The sequence below is a fragment of the Xyrauchen texanus genome, chromosome 17 (genome assembly GCF_025860055.1).
Source record: "Xyrauchen texanus isolate HMW12.3.18 chromosome 17, RBS_HiC_50CHRs, whole genome shotgun sequence".
Lineage (NCBI taxonomy): Eukaryota > Metazoa > Chordata > Actinopteri > Cypriniformes > Catostomidae > Xyrauchen > Xyrauchen texanus.
Window position 1 is genome coordinate 37,664,046 of NC_068292.1, and position 12,182 is coordinate 37,676,227.

Here is a 12,182-nt window from a genome sequence, read left to right on the forward strand (position 1 = left end):
TTTGACGCTGTCATACATTCTCTTGTTTCATTGGTTATTGGCACAAGTGCATTGCTCTTATGTCATTCTTCCAGCATGCACTCATGTCAGTTGTTTTGTGTTTGTCTCTCCCAACCTCGGGAACGCTTTGTTTGACGCTCGCCTTGCGCTACGTGTCCGGGTCACGAATCGTTGTCATGTTGTGCAGGGTTTTGGCCGCTTCGGTCTTGGTTGCCTTTTTATATGTGGCCGAACCCCCGCACAAATGTCTCGTCTTGTTTGCTGTTTGGCATGAGCGCATGTTGCTGTTGTCTCTGGAGATATGCACTCGTGTCATTTGTGTGTTTGTATGTGTGAGAGCACGTGGCTTTGTTTTGTTTTCGCATTGCCACGTGTCTCTCAGTCTGGCGTCATGCCCCACCATGTGTCTCTCTCTTTCTTTTGCTTTACAGGTGCCACAGTGATATCAGCCCCGTTGCTATGGTTACTTCATTACCTTGTTAGCTGATCATCTGTGACACCTGTTCTAATTTTTCCTCCTGATTTCTCTCCCATATATTCTCCCCATGTCTTGTGTCAATTTGTTGTCTCTGTTAAGTCAGATCGGTCACATCTTGTTTATCTTCAGTCTAATATTTTCGGTCGTGTTTGTTATCTGTTTGCAGGTTTTGTATTTCTTTTGCTTCTCCCTTGTGAGAGTTTTCATGTCTGGCCCATCTTGTACTCTGTCCATGACAGTACAAACTGACCATTTCTGGACCCAGTAGAGACAAGACGGCATCTTCCTTTTTCCATCTCCCACCACTAGTTTTACCATCCGTCATTTCACGGTTCAGCTCATCCACCTGCGCAATGTCCGTCAGAGGGGACTGACATGAGAGACTTTGTTTGTGTCTTTTTGATTGTGGTGGACGAGCTGGACCATGATGAGGCTGACCTTAAAGAGGTATTTAGCATCTACCTTGATCAACCTCTCAGTCAAGGGAAGATGGAGAAACTGGGGCACTTGGGCTTTTGGGATTTCATTGATCACCTTTTTGATCATGGTGAGATGGAACTCTCATTCCAAGTGGGGCTTCACCAGATGGACCTCACCATCGTCCCAACTTCTACAAGCCCAATCCCCAATCCTCTTATGACACATAAACAGAGGAGGAAGAATGGATTAGCTGCTGTCCCCTGAGGAGGCAGTGGCTGTTCCTGCTGCTGACTGCCAGGAGGCTGCTGCCAGTGCTCATGGCCACGGTGGCTGTTTCCCTGTCACTGCCAGTGCTCATGGTCAAGGAAGCCGTTCCCCAGGCCATTCCCCAGTCTCTGCTAGTGCTCACGGCCACAGAGATCATTCCCCTGTCATTGCCAAGGCCTACAGCCACGGAGGCCATTTCCCTTTCTCTGTCAGTGCTCACGGGCTGTCCTCGCTCCCATCCTGGAGCCGTCTGTCCTCACTCCCGTCTTGGAGCCACCTGCCCTTGCTCCCATCCTGGAGCCACCTGTCCAGTTTCCTGAGACTGTACAGATCCCTGAGACTCTCGATAAGCCTCTGACACTCGTGACAGTTGTTATGTTTTTTGCTTCGATCTTGGTAGCCTGTTTATATGTGTCTGAACCCCCGCACAACCCCCATCTTGTCTGTCATTTGACATGAGCACATGCTGCCGTTGTCTCTGGCGATATGCGCTTATGTCATTCATGTGTTTGTGCCTGTGAGGGCACATGGCTTTGTTTTGTTTCCATATTGCCACGTGTCTCTCAGTCTTGCGTCATGCCCTGCCTTATGTCTCTCTTTCTTTTGTTTTGCAGGTGCCACAGTGATCTCAGCCCCGTTGCCCTGGTTACTTCATTACCTTGATAGATGATCATCTGCGACACCTGTTCTCCTCGTTTTCCCTACTGATTTCTCTCCCATATATTCTCCCCGTGTCTCTGTTAAATCAGATTGGTCACATCTTGTTTATCTTCAGTCTGGTCTTTTCTGTCGTGTTTTTTATCTGTCTGTAGGTTTTGTATTTCTTTTGTTTCTCCCTTGTGAGAGTTTTCATATCTGGTTTCTGTTTTGCTTTGTTATTCTATTGGTTTTGTTTCCTTTTCTCTCCACCATGAGAGTTTTGTGTTCTGTTTAGTTTTTGTTTAATAAAATCTTGTACTCTAGCGTTTGGGTCCTCCTCACTTCACACTTTCAGCGATCCATGACAGAATCGTGGACAGCAAGACAAACCAGTTAACCATTTACATTATCTCAAGATTACACGAACATGTGTACACATGAGTATTTAAGGCTTTCTTATCTATCTCTAGTGCCAATCCTTCAGACATCCCTCTTCCTTCCCATCCCCTCCTTTATTTGTAACTATAAATCCATTAACATTTCCTCCATGTAGTCCAGGGGGAAACTTGGAGTACAGGTCAAGTCCCACACTTAAGTCCCACTCAACCATTTGAAATGATCTCAAGATAATATGAATAAGGCACGCAAATGCTTGAATTAGTAGTAGTAGTTGTATTACAGTGAGTGAATACTATACAACCATACAGTAGTGATATATTTCTATTGCAATTTTTTTTATTTAGCTTTTATTTTGGCAGAAGCTTTTATTTTAGAGTGAAACCCTTTGGAGGTAAGTGAAAGTTCTTTGTGTCAGACATTGTGTACATAGTTCTTAATTGTATGTCCTCACCCCATATCTAAACCTAATCATAGAGTAGAGTCCCAAAGCATCATTTGAAGCAGAAAGAGTATGTTATGTATGACGGAAGAAAGTAATTGTAGCATTTTAGAAAGAGACGAGGGAGAGTCACCTGAATGGCTGTTGTAAAAGGAATAAAAATGTGTACGAGCCTCCTTGTACATTTTCATATGATTTAGCCAACTGATAGGAAGCCACACGGTTGGCAAGTTTAAAATGGAACGTTGAAAAATCTAAAGTATTATTTAATTTTTATTATCTACAAAGTAACAAAATGCAATACATTTCAACTGAGGCAGGGCAGGCTTTAGTGGTTGCCTTTATAATATAAATGCATACAATCCTGTGCTGCTTTTTCTTCATATGTAGGTCTATTGTCCATTATGAAGGCCTGTTCACTTGCAGAAGATTGGCTGTTGCCATGTTGGTTCGAAATTAACATCTCATTTGGAAAATTATAAAACCAAGACATAAAACATCAACCCGCTGCATCATTTTAAAAGTAGCCCAATTTCTGAGGGAAAACCACAAACTTGGTGACCCTGCTTCTATTGCAAACCCATCCAGCAATTGGGAACTTAATGGAGTGCAGTGGCATTGAGCACTAAGTCACCACTCCCACAATTTGCATAATTACCGTTTCAACCATTTTTACATAATCCCTCTGTTTCTGAGATAGACTGGATCGTCATTACCAATGATGCCTGGAGAGTTCACCTTGGGTTCCTGTGTGCAGTAATTGCATCCAGTGTGCTTCTATACTGCACGAACTGCACTACATGCTACATACGGTACATCCATCCATGTGATTCTTCAATCCTTACTAATGCTGACATAAGGAAATGTCTGAAGGTTGTCTTGCCAGTAAATTAGATTTAGGAACCTTTGATATGTCATACCACTTTAACCTGCAACTCACATCAGGCTGCATCAAATGGTTATCTTACATGTAATGTGTCTTAAAAACTGATAACAATTTGCACAGAATTTCAGGGTAGCCCATAAAAGACCTCCGGGGCGAATTCACTAAAGAGCTGTGACAATTTTGCATGCAGGATTTAAGCGTGAAAACCTACATTCAATATAACGCAATATTATATTGCACTATGCATGAGTATATATGAAGTAATTATAATTTTTTTTCAGCGCAAACACTCCTCATTTCTATATAAATTAGGCTTATAGATTGGGCCTTATTTACAAAGCTATTACCCCCTGCAGTAAGCAGGCAGTTTACAGAATACAAAAGGGATTTTTTAATACATTTTCTAGTAATCATGGCAGCAGTAAATTATCAAATGATGATTTAGGGATGGAAAAGAGCATTATAACCCCCTCACTCAGAGTATGCATCATATTTAATTAGATGCAAATGAAAACGGGCCAGTGAGGGATAAACGTACAGTTTATTCAATATGTATGTTCTGCTTTTAAGTTCACTGGTGTCGATCGTTCAGCAAATATGAAATATTTACAAATACGTCTATTCAAAAACAAAATGATAAATATGTGCGATAGGCCCTAGATAGAGCAACATATTGAATGTACAATCTAACTCTCTGACCTGATCTCATGACAATAGAATGTAACAATCTCATTCCAGAAGTAAAAATTAAAAAAATGTTATCCATAGACTAATTGATTTTCAAAGATAACATATAAACCTTTAGAAGCAGACTTACTGTGAGCTACGATGTTGTTCATCGATGGTATGGTTCCATTGAAGCCAACCGTCTGCGTTATTTCAAATTCAATGTTTAAAAATCATGGTTGATAGCCAGGGTTGGGAGGGTTACTTTTGAAATGTATTCCACTACAGATTACAGGAGACTTGCTGTAAAATGTAATTTGTAACATATTCCGTTAGATTACTCAAGGTCAGTAACGTATTCTAAATACTTTGGATTATAATTGGCAAAGTTTTTGGAAAATTCTATTTTACGTGTCTCCTTACACGTATTACAGCAGTTCCGAGCTGAAATGTAAAAATAAGCAAAACACACCTCACCACCCTAAACCAAAACTGTCATAACCAAATGTGTCATAAAGCCAAATGTGAGATGAAAAACACAATTATTTAAGCAATAAGACTTAAGTCATGCGATATAGTAAAATATTTTTATGTCATAAAATAACATTGTGTGAGAAGCATGGCAAAAAGTGCTTATGAACTAATAATCTGCCATTTTACTTGTGATTTGTGTGAAAGAGACTCAAAGTTATCATTGTTGTAGCGCCTCTTGTGGTTATATAACCAGTAAACAGCCATGATAGGTATACAACGAGCCATGCAAAAATTGCTTATGAAACTAGAAAAACAAAAACACTTTGAGAACATAAACTTTTTCTAACATAGATTCCACAATATATTATGGTGAAAATGTGAAGTACCAATCTAAGCAATCTACTGTATGTGCACACTGTATAACAATGAGATTTGGAACAATAGTGATAGAAAGCAGAATGAAAGAATTTCCACTGTGTAGGTTGTTAGAATAGAGGTGAGCTCCAATATGCACTTGTGTATTTACAAAGCCCTTTAATTAGCAACAGAGGGCATCTTCATCTCAAGCGATAAAAACATTTGCTTGCGTATAGTAGCTGTATAACCTCTCTGCAAAACAACAGATCCACAGACGAGTGGAGAAGAGTGAACTGTCCGACGTGGAACAAAAATAGATAGAAAGCTTTTGGTTCACTGATGCTATTCCATTAGGGTGCTCGTGTAGAGAAGATGAGAGGATGGACAACATTGTTTTCACTTCACACTCAAGCTCATCAGAAACATTAAAGAGATTTTTCACACAAAAATGAAAATTCTGTCATCATTTACTCACCTTAATGTGTTTCAAAGCCATATGACTTTCTTTTTTCCATGAAAAAAATGAAAGGAGATGTTGGGAAGAACATTAGCCTCAGTCACCATTCACTTTCATTGTATGGAAAAAATATGCAATGAAAGTGAATGGTCACTGAGGCATTAACATCACCTTTTGTGGTCCACAGGACAAAGAAAGTCAAATGGGGTTGGAACCATGAGGGAGAGAAAATTAGAGAAAATAATTTTTATTTTTGTGTGAACTGTCCCTTTAAAATGGGTATTGTTCACTTCTTGGGTCTGGCATTCATCTGAGAAAAGTTTGAGACTTTTCCAAAGTTGTCCATTCCCTTGGGAAAGGGCTGTCCCCAAAAAGAATTGCTTGTCCTATTTCATTTTGGCTTTAATTGCAGCCCTAGGTTATATATTATGTCTATATTTCACTTAAACAGAAGAACGCTTAAGAGACCCTGAATAGAGCCTTGCCACTTCCTCATTAATCTATAGTGCCAGAAAATAATGTGTTACATTTATGACGCTCTATGGATCACTTGTAGCATTAAGCACTATCATTATGTTAAGGAATGAAGCTGAAATTCATATAAGGGATATGGCTTGTCTCCATAAATATGCTTATCAACTGAGATTACAGCTACAGCTAACACTATTAAGGATATACACCACACTAGCTAGCTAACGTTGCAATAAATAATTAGTTTATTGATTGTTTCATAAGTTAAAGAACATAATGTTAGATCCACAACACACTAGCAGTTAGCTAGCTTGCTAATGTATTTACTGAGATATTCTTATCATTCATTCTTGTTGCTTAAAATGTTAACAGACTGATCTCACAGTGAAATCAGAAAATCTATTTGGACTTTTCTTTAGCTAAATCGATCTGTGCTCGTGGAAATTCGAAACACTGCCCACAGTGGCCAAAGCGGTAAATGTTCCTGGGCAAATGGGCACATTTGAGTGCCATTTTTCAGCTGTAATGTCCACAGAGGGGCACCAAGAGTGAGTTGTTTTCAGCTGTACAGGCTGTAATACAATGAAGAGTAATGTCAATTTTATTAACTGTACTTCCCAACCCAAACCCCAAACCTTACCATCAGTGGAGTAAAAATGCAACCTCCCAATCCTGCTCATCACTGTTTGATTACATGATTACTTCCTTGTTTCAACACCAGATTTGAACACAGATCTCCCACGCTGATGATGCAATGTGCTTCCGGTCACGCCACAGCTGATGCAAAAATGTCTGATTGGAGATGGTGCTTGTCTGTGAGACGGCATAATGTGGCCGATAGGGTACTGGAACTCTCGGAAACAACATACCGACATCCTGTGAGATCATGTTGAGATTAACTAATGTAACAGCTGCTATAAGCTAGTTTTGTGAAAAACTCAACTTTGCAAAGCTCCAAATAGTTCTATGATCTTTGCGTCTCTATAAAATTTTGATCTCTACAAAAACCTTGTTAGTGACACAGACACACAGTTTTATATAATTTTCAAATGGTAATGTATTATTTTCCAGGTAAAACTACATTAGAAAAAGCCTTTCCAATAAGCATGGGAACCCTGTCTATTAGAGAAAATAAAGATAACTTTTGTTGCTTGAAAACTGTTTCAAAACGTACTGGCCAGCAGCAGATGCCTGTTCTCCCTGACCACATTTCACACTAAGAGTGAAACCATGTCTCACTGAAGTTCACAGCTGCCTAGGGGATTGGGCTACATCGTAATGGACTGTAAGCTGTGATCTCCATAAGTGAGCAACTCTGTGTCGACACTGACATGCACAGGCACATTGCAACACCAACAATGTACCTCAATGTAAATGTGGGCATGTTGCTGATACAACAGAACCCACAAGAAGGGTTTTCTTCATAGTGTACTAACATGATGGGGTCAATAATCTTTTTGTTTAAATTCCTCTTTTTATGTAACAGTTATAAACAGTTAACACAGCGCCATTTCTAAGCATTGGCGAACAAGGTGGTCATCTAGGATGCCAAAATGGTACGCAGCGGTACGCACCTGCACTTCTCTAATTTTGTTTAGAGTACTGTTTTTCTTGCATACCACCACTTCTCAGAGTCTTCCGGTATGATGTAATGTCTTTTTTTAATGAAAGTCAGTGATTCGATGAGGCCAGCCAATAACTTTTATGTGAACTTCCAAATGATTTTGATAAAATCGCAGTGGTAAACATTCGAGCACTCTCTGAGCAAAACTCAGCGGTGAGTTTAACAACACTCAACAGATAGTGCTTGTCAAGCTATCCGTGGTCCAATCCTAAAGAAGCGAGCATGTTTAAGCTTGTCTGGCCATAGTTCAGTTACACTCTTCTCCAAAAGATGAACCAGCAACTTTTGGGTGAGTGCATTTTATCGAGTCTTATTCAATCAAATGTATTTATGCAAATTGTTTAGCTGCTGGGTGCATTCAAAACTACAAACTTAAAAAGAAATGTCAAAGCTGTTACAGAAGTGATGTCAGCTCATATGCACAAACTTTTTTCACAAAAGATAAATTGATGACGAAAACCGAAGCTTCAAAGGAAATTTGCATGTTATTTTCCAGTTTTTTTCTGTAGAGCTTGTAAAAAGTTTATATGAAGTGCCACTGAACTTGCCTATGCATAAATTCTGACAGTGTTTGGTTGTATACAGATGTGTGTCAGCGTTCACAATCCTGAACATATTCAAATCTGTTTGTTCACTGTTTCTTATGATTATTTATTATCTGCACAAGTATATGGCTTCTTTGTTCAAATTCATGTGTGCAGGAGTCAGGACAAGAAAAGGCTAAATGTCCCCTTATTGAATGGGAGGATAAAAAAGAAAAAGGAAAAAACAGACATAATACTCTTTTTCCATTTTAGGCTGCATTATTTTGTGTGACAGTTCTACTCTTATGAGGTCTAAATACTTCAGCAGGTCTAAACACTCTTCCTCAATTTTCATAAACAGTAACCCTAAATTGTATGTTTTCATTTTCAAAGTAAAGTTAATCAAAACCTATGTTATTTGAGGGTGTGAGGTCATGTTTTTTATTTAGCATGTCTGATTCAGAAACCCTTGTTATTAATGACACTTGTGGCCGTTAAGTGAACTGCAGCCAGCTACATGTTGCTCGTGCTCGTGCACACACTCCATAGGGACGCGAGCGAGCATCGACCAAAACGATGACGAAACGTGCAAATAGGCTGAACGTGATTCAGCAACATCATGCTGACAGATGAGGCAGCATAATTACAATTCCAGTTATGATTGTTTTACTACAAACTTTGAGACTATATATTATTTTGACCCTCCAGTGCTGGAACAGGGATGTGGATTTGGGTTTGTTTATGCGAGACTGTAGTTCGAAGTAATCACTTTTATTTGCATGATACATTGACTGCATTTATACGATAGCCTATGTCGACATTAGCTAACTAGCCAGCTTTATCAATAGCTGTTAGCTAAATTTGGTGGATGATGACAGAAGCCATTTATAAAATAGACTGTACATTTTAAATATGTTGTCACAATTCAGTATTGATTTGATTCCATCACAACTGTCATTTTGATATATCGATGCACTATTGTTTTAGAATAATAGAATGTATGTATTTTCTGTTTAACCAAGTTACGTTACACTAATGAATGGAGCTTTTCTGCATTATCTTGAACATTGTCTAGCATTCATGTGTTATTGTAGTTTACCTTGCTGATTAATTACAGATTAACATTGATATTAACCTGACTTTTAGTATAAAGAGAAGATCGTTGAAATGATTCGAAGCAAGGTAGCTTGCAATTCGTCAGCGTGGCAGACAAGATCAAGTTTACATTTACATTTACTTTTATTCATTTGGCAGACATTTTTATACAAAGCGACTTACAAAAGAGGAAAACATAAGCAAATCATCTTATGGAGACAGTGGTACGAAAAGTGCCATACTAAAAAGTTTCACTATCATCAGAACAGTATACAAAACAGATTTAAGTGCAACAAGAATTGTAATTTTTTTTTTTTTTAGTGACTGGTTACTAAAGTTAGCTAAAATTACACAGATCAATCCTTATGGCACTATATTTCACATGCTTTGTAGTTATGTAAGCTTACCTGTCCAATAAGAAGAACGACAATTCAGGGTCAGTTTTGATCCCCAAAGGTCCCTCCAGGAATCAAATGCCCTGCCGATGTTCACTCTAGTTTTTGCTTGACCACGATCACGTTCCCGCTTAGCCAGGAGGGATTCAGTAGATAAATGTTTTTTTTTTTTGTGGCTTATTCTGAGTTTGTGTAGGAGTCTGTGTGGTGCTGGGAGCCAGATGATTGCCGGATTCCATCTCTAAGATAACATTACCTAGTGTTGCAGACTGTCTATTGTCGCTGTTGAATAGTGGAAGAGAAGATACTGTCTGACGCAAGGCTCTCGGGAACGTGCATAAATATCACATCCTTTGGATTTTCCCGGCAAAAACGACCCGCTCCCTTCGCATGAAAATCAGTCTACAGGCTAAATAGGCAACCTAAGAAGTCCGGGAAGGGCTAATTTTTGCGTTACAAGCCGTTCACATATAGGCAATTTGTTTTTACATATTGCACCTTTAAAAATTTTAATTAAATACCCTTTTAAATGTAATTACATACTATTTGAATTTAAATAAATGCATATTATTAACAGTTTTGTTTTTCATGTTAACATTTTAGTTACAATAAATGTGTTAGGTAAGATAAATACAGAAAAATGTTTGGCCCCAGTTTAGCCCCTCTGTACAGTCTCACAGCATAATTTATTTTTTGGGTCAACTATTCATTTAAATCAAGCTCATAATGCCCTATTTCATCAAGATTGTATTTCTCAAGTTTTAAATTTTTTATGGAATGATGAACTAGTTCTAAGATTAGAAATCTCTGTTCAAACTAGCATTTTTAATAGCACAACTGTACTTGTCTTTGCAAAAATAATAATTTGAGTAATGTTCTAGCTAATATGCATGTACAGCAAACCGTTCATTAAGACATTTAAAAGTAGAAATATGCCTTAATTAATGTATACAATTATAATTGTTTCCATTATAAAACTCTTTATGCATTTCCATGCACAGAAATACCACCTAAGCATCCCAATGCACCCAACTCTACACAAAAGATTTAGGCCAAGGTTTATAGATCATACTATAGATCATTGTCCTAAAGTTGTTCATCATTCAATTACAATGTTAAGCCATCCAAACTGTGCTGGCTAGAAAAATACTGGATTTTGCCTGAAGGTCTGTCGAGACTTTTAAAAAAACACGTATATGAATACAGGGCATGTTGAGCACACATTGACGCGGGATACTCACCGCTGCTTGTCATTTATAGAATGATGATTTATTCAACAGCCGTCTAGAAGCGCGAGCGACAAACGGCCAGCTCCTGTACTCCCATGAAATCCATGCTCAGGTTTATGTTTGAATGAATCATTCATGCACGTCAATTATTTAAGCATGTATGTCATTCGGATAGTGAAAGCTTCAGCATATTTCAAGACAACAATAAACCACATGCAGATCTGAATGAACTAATGTCTGTCATGAGAACTTAGTAACCACAACAACAATACATAAACGAGCGCAGAATATGTATATAATTTGTCAAATTAACTGGTTAAACTAATATATATATATATATATATATATATATATATATATATATATATATATATATATATATATATATATATATATATATATATATATAATATTAAAATATAAACACAGAGAGTAACTATAGATTTATTTATTTCAGGGAAATAGAACATTTGTTTATGTTCTGGGTAATGGTTCCCCTAACGTTCCCCTACAATTTCGGGAACCTTTCTGCAACATCAATCTACAATTACAGTGAGAATCGGTAGTGTGTTAAAGCGCGTCAGTAAGTTGTCATAATCATGAAATATACTCACAAAACAAAGCAAAAATTAAATATTAAGCGTGTAACTCACTTATGTAAAGTTAGTTCCTTGGTTTATTTGAAACTGTCTCCCAGTGGCTCTCCAATCTGAGCTCATTTGAAGAGAAGCGCGCGCCGATGTTTTCTTGTCGCGCGCCTATATTTATTGTCTCCGAGCATATAAACAGATAATATGACGACAACTTGAAGGTCTTTGAATCGTTTCACGGTAAAACCTCGTCCCGTGAATTTTATATTACGTCGCGCAATGCTGTAGTTGGTTATTCCATCCAGTCCATTCCCTTTCACCTCTCCACGCGATGGGAAGACTTGCGAACACAAAAGGTGTGCTGATGATGATGGAGGCTGGAACAATGTGCGTGATGAGAGATGAATTGGTAGGCGAAACACAGAAGCATGAGCGAACGCGTGATACACATGCCCCCTCCCCCGGTCCTCCCTCTTTCCAAATGCGTGCAGCGCGCAAATACATTATAACGGGTATCACCAAAGCATTTTGACATAGGATGCTACTTAACATCTCATACAGTTCAATCTCATACATTTCAATGCAGTTTTCTAATTCTAAGCTCGTTGTTGTGATGCAACAGTATAGTAGGACATAGCATTGTGTTTTGCAGGAGTAATTATTCATGTAGTTTGCTTAATGTATTTAACTGTTTAAAAGCAAAAAGTACAGAATGATTATTGCAGAGGGGTCTGGAAGCTTCTGTTGTTGCCATTAGTGTTCAAGGCTTTTG

General features: G+C 38.3%; 1 protein-coding gene across 1 annotated transcript in view; it reads right to left on the reverse strand.

The window, feature by feature from the left end:
- The window catches only part of LOC127658015 (G protein-activated inward rectifier potassium channel 4-like), a 30,353-nt gene extending 18,618 nt beyond the window's left edge, over positions 1–11,735 (reverse strand). Inside the window, exon 1 of the mRNA XM_052147079.1 lies at positions 11,474–11,735. The gene's annotated coding sequence lies outside the window, so the exon portion shown is untranslated. The remainder of the gene's footprint in view (positions 1–11,473) is intronic.
- Positions 11,736–12,182: the final 447 nt, after the last annotated feature.